The 20995-nt window shown below is 38.0% G+C and overlaps 2 long non-coding RNA genes across 2 annotated transcripts in view; both read left to right on the forward strand.

Annotated features, from left to right (window-relative positions):
- The window catches only part of LOC137043565 (uncharacterized), a 242401-nt gene extending 224013 nt beyond the window's left edge, over positions 1 to 18388 (forward strand). Inside the window, exons 4-5 of the long non-coding RNA XR_010898519.1 lie at positions 8717 to 8777; positions 18217 to 18388. This is a non-coding gene — a long non-coding RNA (uncharacterized lncRNA). The remainder of the gene's footprint in view (positions 1 to 8716; positions 8778 to 18216) is intronic.
- LOC137043538 (uncharacterized) lies at positions 1482 to 5210 on the forward strand. The gene is made up of 5 exons (XR_010898516.1): positions 1482 to 1648; positions 2425 to 2486; positions 2583 to 2698; positions 2937 to 3071; positions 4581 to 5210. It is a non-coding gene; the product is annotated as an uncharacterized lncRNA (long non-coding RNA).
- Positions 18389 to 20995: the final 2607 nt, after the last annotated feature.

Raw genomic sequence — 20995 nt, forward strand, 5'->3', positions numbered from 1 at the left:
TGATCTTTTACTAATAGTCTGTTCATCATTTGTTCAAGATTAGCCATTGTTTGAGATGACACTAAAACAAGTTTGACATAAATACTCCAATAATGTTTAAGTGTTAATTATAGTACATCATCTAATAACTCAAACATCTACTATTGATCTGTTTTGATAATAAACAGCACATTTGTTAATGGTTAGCATATCACTTATTAATCATTAATGAATGAATAGTTATGTTTTGTAAATGATTTAGTTCATCATCTAAACGTATAACTGAACGTTATTATAAAGTGTTACCCATGTTTGTTTTTTCTTCTGTTGCCGCTGCTGTTTATTCTGTTTTGTTCAAATGTATGGCTATGTCTTAAACTTCTGTTGAAAGCTTTAAAGGGATGTTGAAATTGTCTGCCGAAGTGTTTTTTCTGTGCTATTGAACTCATGGCGACCGTCACCCGTCTGCTCACCCACATTCTTCAAAATATCTTCCTTTGTGTTCAGCAGAAGAAAGAATCTCATACAGGTTTAGAAAAAAACATGAGGGGGGACCCTTTAATTTATTTTCAGCAATTTTTGTTAATTATGTTTATGAGAGGTTTTAAGTATCTTGTGATTTATGTAATATTGTCAGGGCAACAGCTGTAATGTTGTAAACGAGCACTAATAAACTTCTTGTTCTCTGAAGGTGTGCACTGTCGTATGTCCTCATGTCTGTTTAAAGGTCATGTGATCACACAAATAGCAGTACAGTGTAAAAGACATAGTTGCATATTCAGATATCAGAATATCATAGTTTAGAATGGTTGTGTGTTGGAGTATGACCCACAGGTGTGGATGTGTTTGCAGTCTCAGTACTGTGTTCATTTGTCCTCATAAATCAGGTGTGTCCTTTTAATGCACAATGCCTTCACGTTTGTGTTTGTGTATTGCAATGTCCCATTAATTCATGTTTGTCCCTCTAATACACATTAATGTCATTTATGTGTGCTGTGTATCCACTGTCCTTATAATTTCGTTTTTTGTCATAGGCGGGGCTTAGACACTTAATTATGTGTCCTCATAATTATGTATATTGTCAGGTGGTAATATTATAAGTTGTGTTGTGTGTATACAAATTCTGAAGAGAAATCTGTGTTGTTTGGCTCAAAACAAAATTTTTGATACCCTCCACATCACTGTAGAGCAAGTGGAAAGGGGTGTCCCTGTAATACACCAAAAAACTGGTTTGGGCTGAAGTGTCCTCATAAACCACATAAACCCGTATAGGTGTGTGTGTGTGTGTGTGTGTGTGTGTGTGTGTGTGTGTGTGTGTGTGTGCGCGTGTGTGTGTGCTGGTAATCCCTACGTTATGGGGACAAAATGTCCCCACAAAGATGGCAATATCCGAAATCCTTGTCCTTGTGGGGACATATTTTGGTCCCCATGCACACTAAAAAACGTTGGGTTATTTTTTTAACCCAACCGTTGGGTTACACATATTGGGTCAATACGTTGGGTTATTTTGCAAAATGTTGGGTTATTTTAACATCGTTGGGTTATTTTTAGTAATAACCCGGCCGTTGGGTTAAATACGGTTTCCCCAGTGACGGTTCAAATTTTAACGGCAAACCGTCCAGTTACTGCCAACAGAAGACGCTGCTGCAGCCTGATTATGAAATGAAAGGTAAGACATGCCATTTTTTTATGAATACAACTCTTATAACATTATGTATTGTGTACTGAAACGTTGAATATAGTCGAAAACTGAATTTTATTAAAAAAAAATCACTTTAATGCTCTCTGGAAAAATGAGACACATTTGGAAATAAACCATAGCTACCCCAGTTAGCTCGCTAGCAGTAATAAAGTAAAAACATTATTCTAGTGTACCTATTTAGAAGCTTAATACGGCGATAAAGAAAGTAAGTAACTTATGCCTAGTCTGAAATCACTATCTAAAGCCGCGCGGAGCATTATCAGCTCGACCCGTGCAGCGCGAGCTCAGACCCGGTCACACGACACCACAGCAGCGCTGTGAGATCCAGGGGGAAGCGTTTGAATTCGCCGAATATCCAACAGTATAACTTACTACTCTAAATATCTGTTGTGAGATGAATGAGTGCAGATATTCACAACAGCATTGACGCAGAAAACTGAAATATTGTGCTAACAATTTTAACGTTAGTTCACAACAGTTAGAATGTTTTCCAACCCACAAATTACCTAGTTTTACCGTAGTAAGTTAACACAAACTGCAACTATGATAATTTGGCAGAAATGTGGTAGGCCTATATTCATAATGAATGTTGTCATATGAATATATATATGCATGTTACTATTAAACGTATTACAGGAGTAGCTAAATCATACAACCATAGTACGTTTTCTTATGAAGCTATGACAGTTTTTGCCTTTATTTTAATTATGTTGTACTAAATGTGTTATATACCTGTGTTTTAGACCAATGGATTCATTTGTGAAGCAAAGACTAGAACAGTTGAACCTCTGCCATTTAATTAAAGGTGAGTACGATATTGAAACAAGTTGTACACAATTATTTTTTAAAGACTAGTTTACTTTTCTGGTTATATTTTCCCCCCTGCTTCATTCTAATGCAGAGGGAGGATTGGATCTCAGTGGTTCTTGACTCTAGTCCTGGAGTATCACCAATAGTACACAAGTTCGATGTCTTCCTTATCTGACGCACATTTCCGGGTTTGGAGTCTCTAAGTTGGTAAGTTGAATAACATTAGATAGGCCAATGCAGTGCAGGGTCTACTACAGAACCAGGTTATTTGGGAAACAACCAGTTTATTATTTTTTTCAGCTGTCTTCCCTCATTTTCATACAATATGTTTTAATTTCAATAAGTTGTTTTGGTTGTGTCTAAGTGCATATGAAATCAGGTCCACACATTTGGTATAGGTGAAAACTTGTTTTTTTCTCTTTTTCTGTAAACTTGTCTTTCAAAGATGATCATGGAGAAATTGCCTTTAAAACCCTTCCTGCCATCCTGCCATCATCGCCATACCTCACAAATGGACAACATGGTGTGTCCAACATATGCTGAAATGAAGAGAAGCTTAATTACATTCACCCATCAGCCTGTAAGTTAAAGCAACACTATCAAATTAGCTTTGATAAAGTGCACTGCTCATATGCATCCATTTATTATTTCCTTTAGTGATTTTGTTTGTTAATAGATTATCCAATAGTTTACCCAAAAAATATCCCATAATGTACTCACCCTCAAGTCATCCTAGGTGTATATGACATTCTTCTTTCAGACGAACACAATCAGTTATATTAATAAATGTCCTGACTAATCCAAGCATTATAATGGTCAAAATCTGAAGCCCAAAAAAGTGCATCCATCCATTATGAAAGTAATCCATAAGGCTCCATGAGGTTAATAAGTGCCTTCTGAGGTGAATCAATGGGTTTTTGTAGAAAAAATATCCATATTTAAAACTTTATAGACTAAAATAACAAGTTTTCGACAGACAGCCTTTCTTATTCAACTTACAAAGAAAGTGTAACGCCTCTCGCAATTCAAAACGGTTACGCTACGTCCAACTTTATCGTCTCGACATTTACGTTTTTTTACGCTACGTCCGACGTTATTCTCACAGCAGTTACGCTTTTTTCAGAAGTTGAATACTTAAGGCGGTCCATTGGAAGCTAGATATTTTACTTTATAACGTGGTAAATATGGATATTTTTCTTACACAATCCCATCAATTCACTTCAATGGGTTCTTATTAATCTCCGGAGCCGTGTGAAGCACTTTTATAATGGATGGATGCATTTTTGGGCTTCAAATTATGGGCTTCCATTATAAAGCTTTGAAGAGCCAGGATATTTATTAATATAACTCAGATTGTATTTGTCTGAAAGAAGAATGTCATACACACCTAGGTTGGCTTGAGGGTGAGTAAATCACGGAGTCATTTTCATTTTTGGGTAAACTATCTCATGAATTACCCTTGTGTTGTTATAAGACTTTCGTTGTTCTTTGAAACACAAATGTTAAAGAAATTTGCAAGGTTTCTGTCCCTCCATTGACGACCTACGCAACTACCACTTTAAGACTCAGGACAGACAGCTTTAAAGTAATCCATGGGATTCAAGTGGTTTAACCTCAGTTTTATGAAGCGACACGAGTGCTTTTTGCAACAACAACACAAAAAAAAACATAACACAACAACATTTGCTCTCTTTTCAACACAACACGCATGCGTCAAGAGGCTCTCGTGAACATGTGTTGAGATGAATGTTTTGTAAATAAAGTGGTAAATTATGGTTAAGAGATAGAATATACGCTTGTCACTTCATAAAACTGAGGTTGAATTACTGGAGTCACATGGATTACATTAATATCTTTACTGCCTTTCTAGGCCTTTCTGTGTTCAGAAGATGAACCAAAGTCTTACGGGTTTGAAACAGCATGAGGATTAGTATGTTGATTGGTGAAAAATTAACAGCAGATGTAGTGACTAATTAGTGACAATTTGTTTAATTCAGTACAACACTGCTTCATTGTAACTTTTACGTAATTTAACACTGCTGATGTTGTCACAGTGCAAGCAAACTGAACTTTTTTTTATTCTTTTAAGGTTGGAACTAACATGGAGCATTAGCTGAACAGTGAGACAAGCCAGGATCCAAATGACGATGCTTGGGGACAAAGAGACCTCGCTGACTTTCTTCATTTTCATTGTGGAGGCAGTTGAACAGAAGACCTTATTTCAAGCACTGGCTGTATGTTTCAGATTTTTTATTTATTTATGACATGAACTATCCAAAGACCTCTGCCCCATTTGGGAGATTTTGTAGCATGCAAACTTGAATATATATTTTGCTGCCTCATTAAAAACTTTGATTATCATAATTTGTATTTGTTTTGCTACTTAAGGTATGTTTACAACACATCAAGGCATACAGTGTACAATGTAGATTTTTTAATAAAGTTGTTTATTTCTGGAAGAATTTAATATTATGAATTTGTGTATTCTGTCCATATTTGTATAGGTTTTTAATTTAATATTTGTTGTGTTCATTTTTAATTTTTGTTTTGTATGTACACCTTTTATGTATGTTTACCTTATGTACATTTTTGTGTATTATGTGTGCTGTGTATTTTGAATTTAATATTTACACATTTATGTATATTTACAATAAATATTTACTCCCCAATATTTAGTTTGACATTTAAAATATATATTTTAAAGCACATGTATTGTTTTATACAAATAAAAAATCTGTATTTGAAAACAATGGGTATTTTATTTATTAAAATAATGGCATGAATAAAAATAAAAATTTAACTCAACTGTTGCTTTTAACCCAACTGTTTTTTAACCCAATGCATTGGGTTAAAATAACCCAACGTTGGGAAGGTGCTATACCAACCCACAGTTGGGTTACGTGTTGGGTTATTTTTAACCCAACATTTTTAAGTGAGTGAGGAAAACATCTTATAAATCATACAGGATGAGTTTTTTTGAGAAAGTAAAAATGCCTGTGTTTCCTGTGATGGGTAGGTTTAGGGGCAGGGGCAGTGTAGGGGATAGAAAATACGGTTTGTGTTGTATAAAATCCATTATGCCTATATGGAAAGTCCTCATAAAACATGGAAACACTATGAGTGTGTGTGCGCGAGTGAGTGAGGATTGGTTTAAGGGTGTAGGGTGGTTGAGTCCTTGCGGAAGAAGTGTGTCTTCAGCTGGTTCTTGAAATATGTGATGTTCTCAGCAGTTTGTGTGGAAGATGGCAGCTCATTTCACCAGAGAGAAGCAGAGAGCATGACGGTTTTGGAGAGTGACTTTTTTTGCATCGTTGTTAAGGAACAAAAAGAGGTCGCTCATTCAGTGACCTTTACTGGCAGGATGGAGTATAAACTTGTAGGAGAGAATTGAGGTAGAGAGGTGCTGTTCCAGTGGTAGCTCTGAAAGCCAGCGTTAAAGCCGTTTGAATTTAATTGTGGCTGCAACCAGTGAAGTGAAATCAGTGGGTTCTCTTTGCTGTTTTCTGGATCATCTGCATGGACCTTTAAGTCAGCATTTAAGTAGTCCAGTCTTGAGATGACAAGAGTTTGTACAATGAGTTGTCACATGCTCTGAGATACCCTCTGAGGGTTCTGATATTCCTGCTGTTGTAAAAAGAAAGTCTGTACCAATGAACTGTTGTTAAAGTCTGGGTTGTAAAGTTCAGTTGGTCATCAAACACTGCAGTGTGTAAACAACCACCCTATAGTGGTAAAAATCCACCTACTCCTCTTTTTGTAATACCCATAAATCATAAGCAGTGTCTCAGAACAAGCCGTTTACCGTTCCATGATATCACAATTCACATGCCCCGCCCATGAATGCTGATGGATTCTGCCTTATTAGCATAGGTGTTGTTATGAAAATGAACGCGTTGGGAAAGTGATCCAGTAGCCGTGGCTTTGGCCTTAAGGGCAGCGAAGCAAGCGCCCTCAGAAAGCTGTACACAGTCCGCCATGCTTATTTAACAGCAGCATTTGAATAAGAAGTGTGTATCAGTATATAATAAGTGTATTATTATTAAAGTTATTAAAGTTATTCAGTAAAGAGCAGTGATTTTCTGTTTTTCTTTTATTTGATTCATGTTAACAGCACATATAGCAGTAGGCGCTTTCACTTTAATACACAGATCTAATAAACACATGCAATTTCTTTACTTGCTGTTTACATTCACAGACATAACCGACTGTGTTAATGTGAACTTTGTGTTTTTGACATAACCTTGTTTTTATTTGACAGTTTAAGCACAATAAGATAATAATAACTTGGTTTAATACTCACAGGACGCTTTTTCTGACATCCAGCTTTCTGTGCGTGTGTGTGTGCTCAAGGTAAAAACAAACGGCATCCACTGTTTAACACTTATTGTTATTTGGGAAGCTGAACAAGACTATTGTTCCCTCAAAACAAGAAACACGCTTCTTTAGTGACATTATTGATTTCATTGTCTAAAAACAAAATGACGACTCCCATAACCCGAAGGAAGCTCGTTGATGGACGTGCTGTTGCTTTCACTCTTGTGTGTGTGTGTGTGTGTGTGTGTGTGTGTGTGTGTGTGAGCCTGTTTATGTGGTTTATGAGGACACGAATTTGTATAACTACATGGGTATTACACTGGTATTACACTATAAATGTGGTTTATGAGGACATATCAAATGTCCTCATAATTCAAATGGCTTTAAAAACATACTAAATTATGTTTTTTTGAGAAAGTAAAAATGCAGAATGTTTCCTGTGATGGGTAGGTTTAGGGGCAGGGGCAGTGTAGGGGGATAGAAAATACGGTTTGTACGGTATAAAAACCATTACGCCTATGGAGAGTCCCTGTAAACCACATAGACCAACATGTGTGTGTGTGTGTGTGCGTGCGTGTGTGTGCGCTCATCCGGGAGAAGTGCCCACAAGGAATACTCAAAAAAAAAAAACTGATAAAAATCTGAAACTAAAAGGGTGTATTTGTCCTAGAAATGCTCGACACTTACAATACATAAAACAATTCAGATTAATTAAAATGTCTCAGTTTTGAGAACTCAAAAGAAAAATACAGTTCTAAATACTAAGAATGTTAACTTATTTGTTTAATTTGAGTTGTCCCTACTCAAACCAATTAAGTATTTTGAGCGTTTTGGGTTTACAGTGCATGTGGCAACAAATATGTGGAATATTCCTCACTTTAAGCCACCAAAACATAAATCTGACAAAAACTGACCTGTGCTGCAATGACTCGTGCAAGTTAATGGATCCGGTGACTTGCTGGTCATGCTGTGCGGTTCAGCTGGGTAGTGCTAAGCACTTTGGTCTCTTTTGTTGCTTTTTGCTCTCCAAACAGCACTCTGTAAATGATGGGATGGCACTTCATGTCAAAAAGATTGCTGGTACCTTCACTAGTACAAAGAGAGTGTCTTTTCTTTTGAAATTAGCCATGATATGAAAAATTACGGAGTCACGGCCTATGTTGGGGTATATGAGTGTAAATAATCCAATTGCACAACAACACTGAGTTCAGTGCTGCGGTGAAAACAACAGCAACAGAAAATGCAGCTGAATGGACGAATGACCTACAGAGATAAACATGGTGGCAATTAGCTCTGCAAACCGATGTCATTCATTGTATGTAATAAAAATGAAGGGTCTTTGTTATGGATCATGTTTTATAATGTTTCTATGGCGGTATTATTTCCATAAGATCTATGGAGCCCCATCAAAACAGTCTAGTAAAGAAAGAAAATATTTAAAAGGACAAATATTTCATATTTAACTCTCAGGATTGATTGAGTCTGGAGAACCCATACAGCGGATTCCAGTTTATGCAATTAGTCTGGGAGAACGAACAGTAAAAGCTCCATGCAATATTTCTTCAAAAAAGCCAGTTGTTGTCAGGGAGAAATGTGTTTTATGCTCATACGTGGTCAAGAAGCTGATGCTCTTTTTAGTGTTAACCATAACCAATCCGGCATCTCAAACAAATAGACCCTGTTTGGCCATTGAAATGACATCTAGTAGCAGCAAATGACCCTATAGTTGATTACTTGAGTACAGACAGAAGGTGATCATAAAAGAATGGCGCTTATAGAAACCCATCTACAGAATACCTCATATCAGAGTTTTGAAGAGCTTTATAATAGACAGGAAGCTTTTTGAGCACTGAACTGGTGACAGATTGTACAAGGCTATTGCTTTTTTCTTATGATGTTGTCTATTTTCAGCATCATTGCGGAGGATGATCACCGCTGTATCATCAGCTTCACAGCAGGAGTTATCATCAAGGTATGAAAGTTATATTTATTTATAACATGGTCTGTCTGCATGCTCCATTCTGATCAGTTGGAAGGTTCAGGAGTTTAATCACCGTTATATAAATGTCCTGCTTTCATTGAAGCACGCACACACACACATACGTCACTCACACACAGAGATCGGAGATGGCGTTTTGCACACACAGAAACAGGAGCACAGAAATTTGTTGTCGAGGCTGCCATGTGACTATTAAGACATTTACGTCACTACTAAATCGCTACATTATATAACTCAGAAAGTTTGTAACATCGCTGTTTTTTAAGTAGTTAAAATCACAGCTTCATTGCTAGCAGAGAGACTCGCACAGACACACACACACATCTCTCTCTCCAGCCTCGTCTCATTGATACATAACGGTCCAAGACTCAACATGTACTTTTTAACATTTGTACATTTGGATAGATGCTAAAATGTTCAATATGAACATATCAGCAACATGAAAAAATTGCATTATTACATTTTTACAGCTATAAAACGTTAAATATTAATGTTAAATGTTCATATCATAAATATATCTGTATAATTCCACTTTTACTGTTTTATACACTCTAAAAAATTCAGAGTAAAAAACAACCCAATGTTGGGTCAAATATGGACTAACCCAGCAGTTGGGGTTGTTTTAACCCAGCGATTGGGTTGTCTTAAGCAAATATTTAACCCAACCGTGGGATTAAAAAGAACCCAATTGGTGGGTAAAAACAACCTAATTACTGGGTTAGTCCATATTTGACCCAACATTGGGTTAAAACAACCCAGCATCTTTTAGAGTGTAGATACTGTAAATGTAAGATCCCATAACAGTATACTCCCAAACCTAAACACTTAAAGAACCTAAACATTTTATAAAGAATAAAACTTAATGGACAAAGATAATGACAATTTTAATAACAATAAGGCATTAAAAAGATATTTTGAGCCGCTATCATACTCCAACCTCTAAACCTACCCATAACCATTTCTTAAAACTATGTACGGTTATGAAGAAAAACATAACAGACAGACAAGTGTAATCACCATTATGTATTGCAAAAATGTCAAAAGCGCTATCAAAAGTCAAACGACAAGGTGTTGCAGTTGTAGTCCTCTCTGGTGGTATATATAATAGTTGTGTGTGAGATGCAGAGCAGAATTTAAGTTATTAATCCATGAAAATGTATCGAGCTTCACTCCGTGAAGGTGCACGTTTCCCATTTTCACGGCATGTCGCGATCGGTGCCAAAGAACCAATTGTACTATTTACATTTCGCTGAAAAGTCTATGATAGGTTCATTTTATTTATCTATACAATGAGCATTTGACATCACTGCCATAAAACGTGACGTTATGCTTCTTGAGGGCGCACTTTTTGAATAAATCATAACTAGTGCGGGATTGGATGTTTATGGTCGCTGCTGAGAATTTGGACACGCAAGCGTATGGATTTGAATTACAGCAAGCAAATTAAATAGTGTCTTTTGTGAATTTATGTTGTGTTTTGGTGTATTTTATGGTTCTATTGGCAGTTACGGTAAAGGAGAAAACGCATTTTGTGTCTCACGGCAAACAATTAAAGAAACGTTATTATTTTAAGGTTTAAAGTGTAGTCTTGTTTAACATTATGTAATCCACCAAAACGAGTTTGCAACAGAAGTCACGAATAGAGAGAAAAAATATTTCTTGAGTAGATGAGTAAACTGCATTTCATTAAAGCGACTATAAGACATGACAATTGATTACAATAATCAAAACATTAATGCCACTGTTTTAATATTCATAAATAGTATTACGTACAAATCTGTATGGGTAAAGTTCTTCATACACAAATATTTAACGTTTTAGTGCTGTCAGTGCAGCTATATTATACATTTCAGTCTGTATGAATAAATCAAATGTAATAAATGTACAGGCTCATATCGGCCAATAAAATGGGCAGACCAATAAATCGGACAAGCTCTACAAATGACTATGGTATAAGCGGGAAAATCCAGCTGTGCATTAAACGATTTGAATGCATGACATGGAGGACATGGACAAATGACCTCTGTGGAGTGCATTCTATATTATATATTATTAACTAACAAATCTGCTGATCAAATTCAACTGAATGTTTATGGGTTGATGGAACATGTTTTACCTTTAACAGGCCAAAACAACAAGCAATGGCCCACAATATAGCCAGATGATGCATTAGCACACCTAAGAGGTTTTTCATGCAATTTATAGAATTTGGCCACAGAAATGATTATGATGGTAATAAGCCGAGAGCAGGAGCTATTTGAAGGACAAAAAATGAAGAGTCTGTTGTGGCATATTGTGAAACACACAGTTGCCATAGGGGAGATCGACATCCAGTAGACAAAGACGCCCGACTGACTGATTGACTAAAATTGAGCGTTTAAGAGAAACAGAGAGACAGAATTTGTCATTCATATTACTGAAGAGCTAAAGTGTTTTTCGAACTAGAATAGAAAAGGAAGATAATGATCATAACTAAACAGCGCAGGAATACATTTTGATCAGAACTACTGTGAGAAAAGTGATTTTTGATCACTTTTAGTGTATATTTTGTTCAATAAGCGTATTAGGGAGACTAGGGAAGTTGAAGGACCAATTATGATTATTTTATGAGTTGCCTTTTGTGTTTCATTATTATTTTACTGTTAATTTTTTTCCTGAAAGTCTATGATAGGTTCCATTAAGAAAACTTACCCCATACAGACTAACAATTTGTCACGAAAAGTCTTTTTGACTTTTCTTCCTGAGAAATAGCTTTTTTGTAGACTTTAAAGGTGCACTATGTAGTATTTTTGCAGTAAAATATCCACAAACCACTAGGCCGGTGTTATATATCTTGTTCAGTTGAGTATTTACAATATCCCAAATGTTTCCAACTATTTGTAAATTGTGAGAAAATTGCTTTTTTAACTAAGGACCGGGACGTGTCAGCATAGCGTTTGAGGAGGTCGCCTGTCAATCGTGTCATATCTGCGTTACTCTCGGTTTTATTCTGCAGAAGCGCTTTTCTCTTAGCAGTGTGAACATGTCACAGCAGCGCCGAGCGAACGCACAGAGGAACGTCATAACAATTTTAAACACACTTAAATGTACCTAATATGATAAACAGAGCTGCTTTACCTTAAAATCATGACCAGAAAAAGCGGAAGTGCATGCGCCCGGCGACTGTGTCCCAATAATAAAAGTCCCGGTACTCGCGAGCCGTGTGTTTGTATAACAATCGCTCCAGCGGCCGTGCTCAGCTCCACAACACTCGGTCCTGCTCTGCTTTACACTACAGTAACGTTAATAACCGCATGCATGAAACTGATTTCTGCCCGAATCCTATTTTCCACCGGCTGTGAGGTGAAGACCACATGTCCCAAGATACTGCGCTCACACTTGGCGTCATCAAACTGCGCCTTTGTTTAGAATAGGCGCCCTCTAGTGGACAGAAAGTTGCACCTTTAAGACAGATATATATATATTTATAGAAGACTGGGGCTTCTATATAAACCTTTCCCAAAGTAGTTCATTTTGTAAGTTGGCTTTTGTGTTTCATTGTTTAACTGTTTACATTTAGCTGAAAAGTCTATAATAGGTTCCTTTGTGTCATCTATCATATACAGTCTAAAGGTGCTGTCAAATTAATGAAGTAGCGAAATTTGCAGGCAAAAAATATATATGTATGTTGTCTACTGTCAATGGCAATGTTTTTATGATGTCAACAAAATGTCAACATGTGTTCAGCTATATCTTTTTATTCCTGGGCACTAAAGGTAAAATGGTCAATAGCTTTTTTTAACTAATACCACAGGTAGATAAGTAGGTGATTTCTGTTCTCGATCACACTTCATAACACTACACCAACAAATTCTAACCGGTTGGGTCAGTGTGTTAACCTTGTTGTTGGGGCGGAGTGAATCAGGCTATAGTGTCATAAAAGAGTGATACAATCAATACTACCTTTTACTTTGCCCGACTCTGCTGGCTTTACAAAAACAACTGGTGGGTGTGATTCAGAGCAACTAGTCATACAGATACCTGCAAACCTTATAACCCTTGTGCATTTACCATATTCCTCAAATTCTGAAAATAAACTAGAATCTGGACAAATATATAAGTTGCATGTAGACAGGTATAAACTCACCAGTCTCTTTATTAGGTACAACTGCTCGTTAACGCAAATATCTAATCAGCAAATCACATGGCTGCAACAAAATTGCCCCCATACCCTTAAATAGGGCTCTATTTGAGGGGACAGCCACATGTAGTAAAGTGCACTCATTCAATTACACAATGAGTGTACAACCGATGTACACTCAACGGCTAGAGAATACCCATTGTGGATTAATTGTGAGTCGCGCCAATTTATAGAGGAGGGTGCCGGCAGCTGAATCATCCATCTATCCAATTTCTAAACTGCCGGGCCAATGTGGAAACAGCATAATATCATTGGTTAATATTTTTTTAAATTAAGGTTTACAGTTTCCAAGACAGAGTTCAATATAAATAATAAGTTACCTGGTTGCCTTAAAATTTTGAGTTCATTGAAATTAAAAATCTGAGTTGTTCTTGGAATGTTTTTGAGAATCGACATGCATTCAAATGTTATTAAAAGGCATATTGGGCAATTTTTTGTTTTATTTGTAAAGACGCAGTGCTATTTTCATGATTTATCAAATTGTGTGGTTCAGATTTAATAATATTTTGAGTTTCTGTTTATTGAACCAATTTCCTTCAATGTATCAACATTTTTTTTTGATTTCAATAAACTTTTTACAGTGTACTGGAGCTGCGCAGTGGCTGAAATCACTCACTTGTTTTCATTTACGGCTTCAAATGGGCTATACTGTATTAGTGGAGTAATAAAGGGAATAGAGAATGAGGGTGTGGGGGGGGGGGCAGATAAGCTCGTCTGAGTATTTCAGAAACATGATTTTCTGGGATTTGCGTTACTTGGAAACTAGGGTTTACAGAGAATGGTACAAAAAAGAGAAAATATCTAGTGAGCATCAGTCCTGTGGGTGAACTTGCTTATTGATGCCAGAGGTCAGCAGAGAACAGCCAGACCGTTTCAGCCGATAAAAAGGCAACAGTAACTCAAATAAGCACTCGTTACAACACATCAAGGGCCAGATTTGGTAATGCCAGCCCAAACCCTTTTTTGGTGTTAAAACTACTGTCCGGATTTACTTAAGACATGCAGTGAAAAATGAGTGCTGAAAAGGCGTGGACAGGGTTATTTTTTGCTGACCTTATTGAATATGCGTTTGTAGGAGTTTCCCATTCAGACAATTTATGGGAGAATTATTTAAATGAATCACGCAAGCTGATAAACTAAGGGTTGTGCTCGTCAATATACCCGTGTCAATTTTCTTTCCATCCCATCAGCGCTTTTTTGGAATTGCGCTGTCATGCCGTTGACACTCCTGTCAGATGAGAACAGGAAACTGAGGCTACAATTCACACAGACTCACCAAAACTGGACAACAGAAGATTGGAAAAACGTTGCCTGGTCTGACGAGACTCAATTTCTGCTGGACCATTCAGATGGAAGGGTCAGAATTTGGTGCAAACAACATGGAGCAGGGATCCTGCCTTTAGTTTGGTTCAGGCTGCTGTTGATGTAATGAGGTGAGGATATTTTCTTTGCACACTCGGCATCATTAAAACGCCACAGCCTACCTGAGTATGGTTGCTGACCATTCTCATCCCTTTATGACCACAATGTACACATCTTCTGACCATGATGGCCTCAAATGGCCTCCACAGTCACCAGATCTCAGTCCAGTAGCACCTTTAGGATGTGGTGAAACGGGAGATTCGCCTCACGGATGTGCAGTCGACAAATCTGCTGGGACTGTCTGACGCCATCATGACAATATAGACCAAAATATATGAGGAATACTTTCAGAACAAGAATTAAGGCAGTTCTAGAGGCAAAAGAAGGTCCAACCTCGTACTATTAAGGTGTACATAATAAAGTACTCATCATATGTGACCTTCAGGTTCTGCAGTAATTATTCTGCCTCTCTGGGCCTCTTGAGTTGGTGACTTTGTAATGCTAATAAACGAAAGCTCTCAAAGATAAAACCATTACTCTCTGTACAAAATGCAGAAAGTTTTCCTCAAGGCAATGTGAAGTTTTGAAGCTTTGACCAATATCATCGAGGGAAATTTCACTAGGAGACTCATTATTACACCTCATCAGATTATCATACGCGGAAGCCCAGAAGGCAGTGAACTTTCAGTGAAACAGTGTGTACCAGCCATGCAGTTATTCACCTTAAGCGTTTCTGTAATTGGCTAATTAAAAGATGAGGTTTTGTAATGGTATTGTCTTTCACAATCAGATTAGACTTTAAATAACAAACCTATAAGAAGAAATGTTCATTCTGAAGATGGGGGGAAAATTCTGTGTGGATATTTGCATGAAATGTCATAATTATGTATTTCTTAGAGTTCTGGGGCTAGTTGCATAAACTTAAGGCTACAACATACTCCGCAAGAACAGAGAAAAAGTTCTTGCTTCCAGGGCAAACTTTGTACTTGATCTTGCCACCTCGAGAAAACAAACTAATTTCTTTGTTCTTGCAGAGTATGTTCCAAGCTTTGAGCCACTTTTTTAAGACTGTGTCTTAAGCACTATTTGTCCAACTTGCAATTAGTCAAAATGTAATCAGTCTTACTTTTCTAATTTAAATTGAACCGATCTACCATTTTATGTAACTGATTTTAAAATGTTAGGACCAATCTTTAAAAAAAAAAATTAGATGACTTACTTTTAAGACTAGTCTAAGTGGTTTATGCAACCAGCCGCTGTTGTCTTAAAGTGATAGTTCCCCCAGAAGTGAAAGCTCTGTTATCATTTGCACGTTGTTCCAAAGCAATGTGACTTATTTCTGTGGATTGCACACACACACACACACACACACACACACACACACACACACACACACACACACACACACAAGTACAATTGAAAGTGGTTGAGGTCCACTGTTGTTCCTTTTTTATTAAATTAAGTATTCCTTTTAATGATTGCACTAATCTTAGTTACCATGAAATTAAAGTGGACATTCTTGTAAATGTAATATTTCAGTATGAATTATTTATCCATGCACATGTTTTTGTTTTGAAGGCTACCCCCACCCCAGAATCAATTCCCGCCCTACGTTATTTCTTGTTCTAGAGGCCATTGGCCATTCACTCAGATATACGTCCCAATAGAGAAGAAAAGGCTGGGGCTCGTTGAAAAAATACTAATTTGTTGCTAATTTCGTGTGTTACCTTTTGTGTTCCATTATTGTTTTCTACTGTATTGTGACAACTTGACATATGCCCCATATAATATGTCTATATATCTTTTTTCCTTTTTCCTTTCTACCTAAACACTAATGGTAGAAATAATCAATAGCTTTTTGTAGCTAAGGCTTAAAGGGAGAAATAAAGGGGAAAGTGTGACAACAACACTGTAAAAATTATTTAGAAAAAAAGTAACCTGGTTGCATTAAAATTTAGAGTTCATTGAAATTAAATTTTTGTGTTAATACAATGAACTTTTTTTTTTTGAGATTCGACAACCTTTATTAAAATATTATTAAAAGATTTTATAAGCATATTGGGTAATTGTGTGTGTTTTATTTCTGATGATGCAGTGAAACATGCCAAATAGTGGTAATTTCATGATTTATCAATTTTTTTATGTGGTTCAGATACAATAATATTTTAAGTTTCTATTTATTAAACAAATTTCCTTCATTGTATCAACTCTTAATGAACTCTTAACTCTTATTGAAATTTTTAATTTCAATAAACTTTTCAAATTTTAAAGCAACCAGGTTTCTTACTTTTTTAAGTTAAACCAACAAAAACCCAAAAAAATTTTTTTACAGTGTATAGCCCCAATCCCAACTGCTGATTATTCCTCCTCAAAACACGGGGATAAATTCATCCTTTATAAACACAGTCCAGTCGAAGTCTGGTTACCTCGTGTTTTACCGAACAAAGAGAGGGCTGATCAGTCCTAGACGATGCAGTTTGCGAGGCACTTTTTGTGACACGTCAGCCGCCAGTCTGGGAGAAATGATCACTCATGTTACCCTGAGGGCCACAATAAAAGCACGGAAAGCTGGCTTTCACTGTCAGACTCTGTGCTATTGAAGCACTTTCCTCCTCAGATGACAGTTCGACACAATTGTACTAGCAAAATATATCTGACCCCCATCTCTCCAGACAGATTCTCTTTCACACACACACACACACACACACACACACACACACACACACACACACACACACACACACACACACACACACACACACACACACACACACACATTTACCCACCCACGATTTAGAACAAAAAAGGGACAACAGCGCCCTCTAGAGCAGAAAAGGTAAGCAGCCATCAGTTAAGTGACATTAATGGTGCAGTAACGTCTCCTGCTGGAGGACATAACCCGGTACTTCAGTTCAGTCCCTTAAGATGAAAGAGGACCAATATCTCCAGGGGTTTTGCCAGTTTTGTAATGCATTAATGTGTGTTAATATCAGGATTGTAGAAGCAGCTTTAATCCCTATGCGGTGTGGAAGAGCACTTCTGTGGCAGCATACATTTCACACCCTCAGTGTTTCATTGTGACTGTAAATCCGGATCAGAGAGGATGTCTCACAGTAACTGGATTACAGAGATCTGGATTACATTTGTCCTCCACATGCTTAGCCTGGGTTTATTATTTGCTTAGTACAAACAGGGGTTCAAGAGGGAAATAGAAGCAACAAGAACCTGGGAGCCATTCATTCATTTCAGATCCCTTGTAAACACCAGCTTAACTTTGGCAACAAACCACATGGCTTCTAAAAGATTGCTGGTGTAAGATCAAATAGTACCGGGGAACTTTTGTTTTACTCTTTTGCCACCATTCAAAACTAAACTTTATGTGTCATAATCTACTGACATTAGAATGAATTAAGTTGAAATAATTTAAACATTTAAGTTGATTGTGCTTAAAATTTAAGGCAGCAACTTTTTATAGTGTACTTGCAGATTTTGTACACTTTAGTATGGGGAACACATTCACTATTAACTATGACTTTGCCTCAATGAACTACTATAATTTGCTCCTTATTATTAATTCATAAGGTAGTTGTTAAGTTTAGATATGAATATAGGAATGTAGAAAAATTTCATACAGAATAAGGCATTAATATGTGCTTGATAAGTACTAATAAATAGCCAATATCCTAGTAAAATGCACGCTAATAAGCAACTTAATAGCAAGAGCTGAACCGTAAAATAAAGTATTGCTGATATTTTTTTTCTTCAGTATTTTCCTTCCGCTGATATCCATACATAAATGCAACTTTTATTTCATTGTGGATTTTTTTCATTTACTCACTAACTCTAATTCATGTTTTTGCATGTGTGAAGTGTGAATTTTACAGATGCTAATGTCTGAAAACAGGAGCGGGATTCTGCTGCATACTGATAAATCTCAAGAGCTCCAGGAGTCCCTCACAGAAGGACAGTCGTGTGCAGATCTAGACAGCTAGAGAGGCTGTGGGTCATAAGAGGCTGTCATGCTGGAAGAACCATACCTGAAGAGGTCAACATGGCTTGTCAGCTGCTAACATTCGCAGCCTCTAACCTAGCAGTTTCACTTCAATTCACACTCTGCTGCGGGTGTGAAAGGCAGGATCGATCCTGGGTGGACCCACGGTTCACAACTTCAGTGACTTAAAGCCGTTTATGTGTGAAAAATCTTCAGTTAGGCCTTCAAAAAAACGAGTTTGAACTGACTGCGGGTGGAAAATATAAACGGATAGTTCACACAAAAATGAAAAAATCCTTGAATTAAAAATCCATTAATTCTCATGTCGTTTCAAACCTAGACCTTCATTCTTCTTCGGAACACGAAGAACTTTTTGACGAGGTTTATTCTCAAGAAACAATGAGGTCCGTTCTCGTGTTACGCAGCACGTTTGAGCTTCAGCAAGAACCAATGAGGTTCATTCTCATGTTACGCAGCACGTTTGAGCTTCAGCAAGAACCAATGAGGTTCATTCTCGTGTTACGCAGCACGTTTGAGCTTCTGCTAGAACCAATGAGGTTCATTCTCGTGTTACGCAGCACGTTTGAGCTTCTGCTAGAACCAATGAGGTTCATTCTCGTGTTACGCTGCACGTTTGAGCTTCTGCTAGAACCAATGAGGTTCATTCTCGTGTTACGCAGCACGTTTGAGCTTCAGCAAGAACCAATGAGGTTCTTTCTCATGTTACGCAGCACGTTTGAGCTTCAGCAAGAACCAATGAGGTTCATTCTCATGTTACGCAGCACGTTTGAGCTTCTGCTAGAACCAATGAGGTTCATTCTCGTGTTACGCAGCACGTTTGAGCTTCAGCAAGAACCAATGAGGTTCATTCTCGTGTTATGCAGCACGTTTGAGCTTCAGCAAGAACCAATGAGGTCCATTCTTGTGTTACGCAGCACGTGTGAGCTTCTGCAAGAACCAATGAGGTTCATTCTCGTGTTATGCAGCACGTTTGAGCTTCAGCAAGAACCAATGAGGTTCATTCTTGTGTTACGCAGCACGTGTGAGCTTCTGCAGGAACCAATGAGGTTCATTCTCGTGTTATGCAGCACGTTTGAGCTTCAGCAAGAACCAATGAGGTTCATTCTCGTGTTACGCAGCACGTTTGAGCTTCAGCGAGAACCAATGAGGTTCATTCTCGTGTTACGCAGCACGTGTGAGCTTCTGCAAGAACCAATGAGGTTCATTCTCGTGTTACGCAGCACGTTTGAGCTTCAGCGAGAACCAATGAGGTTCATTCTCGTGTTACGCAGCACGTTTGAGCTTCAGCAAGAACCAATGAGGTTCATTCTTGTGTTACGCAGCACGTGTGAGCTTCTGCAAGAACCAATGAGGTTCATTCTCGTGTTATGCAGCACGTTTGAGCTTCAGCAAGAACCAATGAGGTTCATTCTTGTGTTACGCAGCACGTGTGAGCTTCTGCAGGAACCAATGAGGTTCATTCTCGTGTTATGCAGCACGTTTGAGCTTCAGCGAGAACCAATGAGGTTCATTCTCGTGTTACGCAGCACGTGTGAGCTTCTGCGAGAACCAATGAGGTCCATTCTTGTGTTACGCAGCACATGTGAGCTTTAGCAAGAACCAATGAGGTCCATTCTCATGTTACGCAGCACATGTGAGCTTCTGCAGGAACCAATGAGGTTAATTCTCGTGTTAAGCAGCACGTTTGAGCTTCTGCAAGAACCAATGAGCTTCATCCTCGTGTTACGCATCACGTTTGAGCTTCAGCAGGAACCAATGAGGTCCATTCTCATGTTACGCAGCACATGTGAGCTTTAGCAAGAACCAATGAGGTTCATTCTCGTGTTACGCAGCACGTTTGAGCTTCTGCAAGAACCAATGAGCTTCATCCTCGTGTTACGCATCACGTTTGAGCTTCAGCAGGAACCAATGAGGTCCATTCTCATGTTACGCAGCACATGTGAGCTTTAGCAAGAACCAATGAGGTTCATTCTCGTGTTACGCAGCACGTTTGAGCTTCTGCAGGAACCAATGAGGTTAATTCTCGTGTTACGCAGCACGTTTGAGCTTCTGCAGGAACCAATGAGGTTAATTCTCGTGTTACGCAGCACGTGTGAGCTTCTGCAGGAACCAATGAGGTTCATTCTCGTGTTATGCAGCACGTTTGAGCTTCAGCGAGAACCAATGAGGTTCATTCTCGTGTTACGCAGCACGTGTGAGCTTCTGCGAGAACCAATGAGGTTCCTTCTTGTGTTACGCAGCACGTGTGAGCTTTAGCAAGAACCAATGAGGTCCATTCTCATGTTACGCAGCACATGTGAGCTTTAGCAAGAACCAATGAGGTTAATTCTCGTGTTAAGCAGCACGTTTGAGCTTCTGCAAGAACCAATGAGCTTCATCCTCGTGTTACGCATCACGTTTGAGCTTCAGCAGGAACCAATGAGGTCCATTCTCATGTTACGCAGCACATGTGAGCTTTAGCAAGAACCAATGAGGTTCATTCTCGTGTTACGCAGCACGTTTGAGCTTCTGCAGGAACCAATGAGGTTAATTCTCGTGTTACGCAGCACGTTTGAGCTTCTGCAGGAACCAATGAGGTTAATTCTCGTGTTACGCAGCACGTGTGAGCTTCAGCAAGAACCACTAAGGTTTGTTCTT

Source organism: Pseudorasbora parva, chromosome 16, assembly GCF_024679245.1.
Source record: "Pseudorasbora parva isolate DD20220531a chromosome 16, ASM2467924v1, whole genome shotgun sequence".
Taxonomy (NCBI): Eukaryota; Metazoa; Chordata; class Actinopteri; order Cypriniformes; family Gobionidae; genus Pseudorasbora; species Pseudorasbora parva.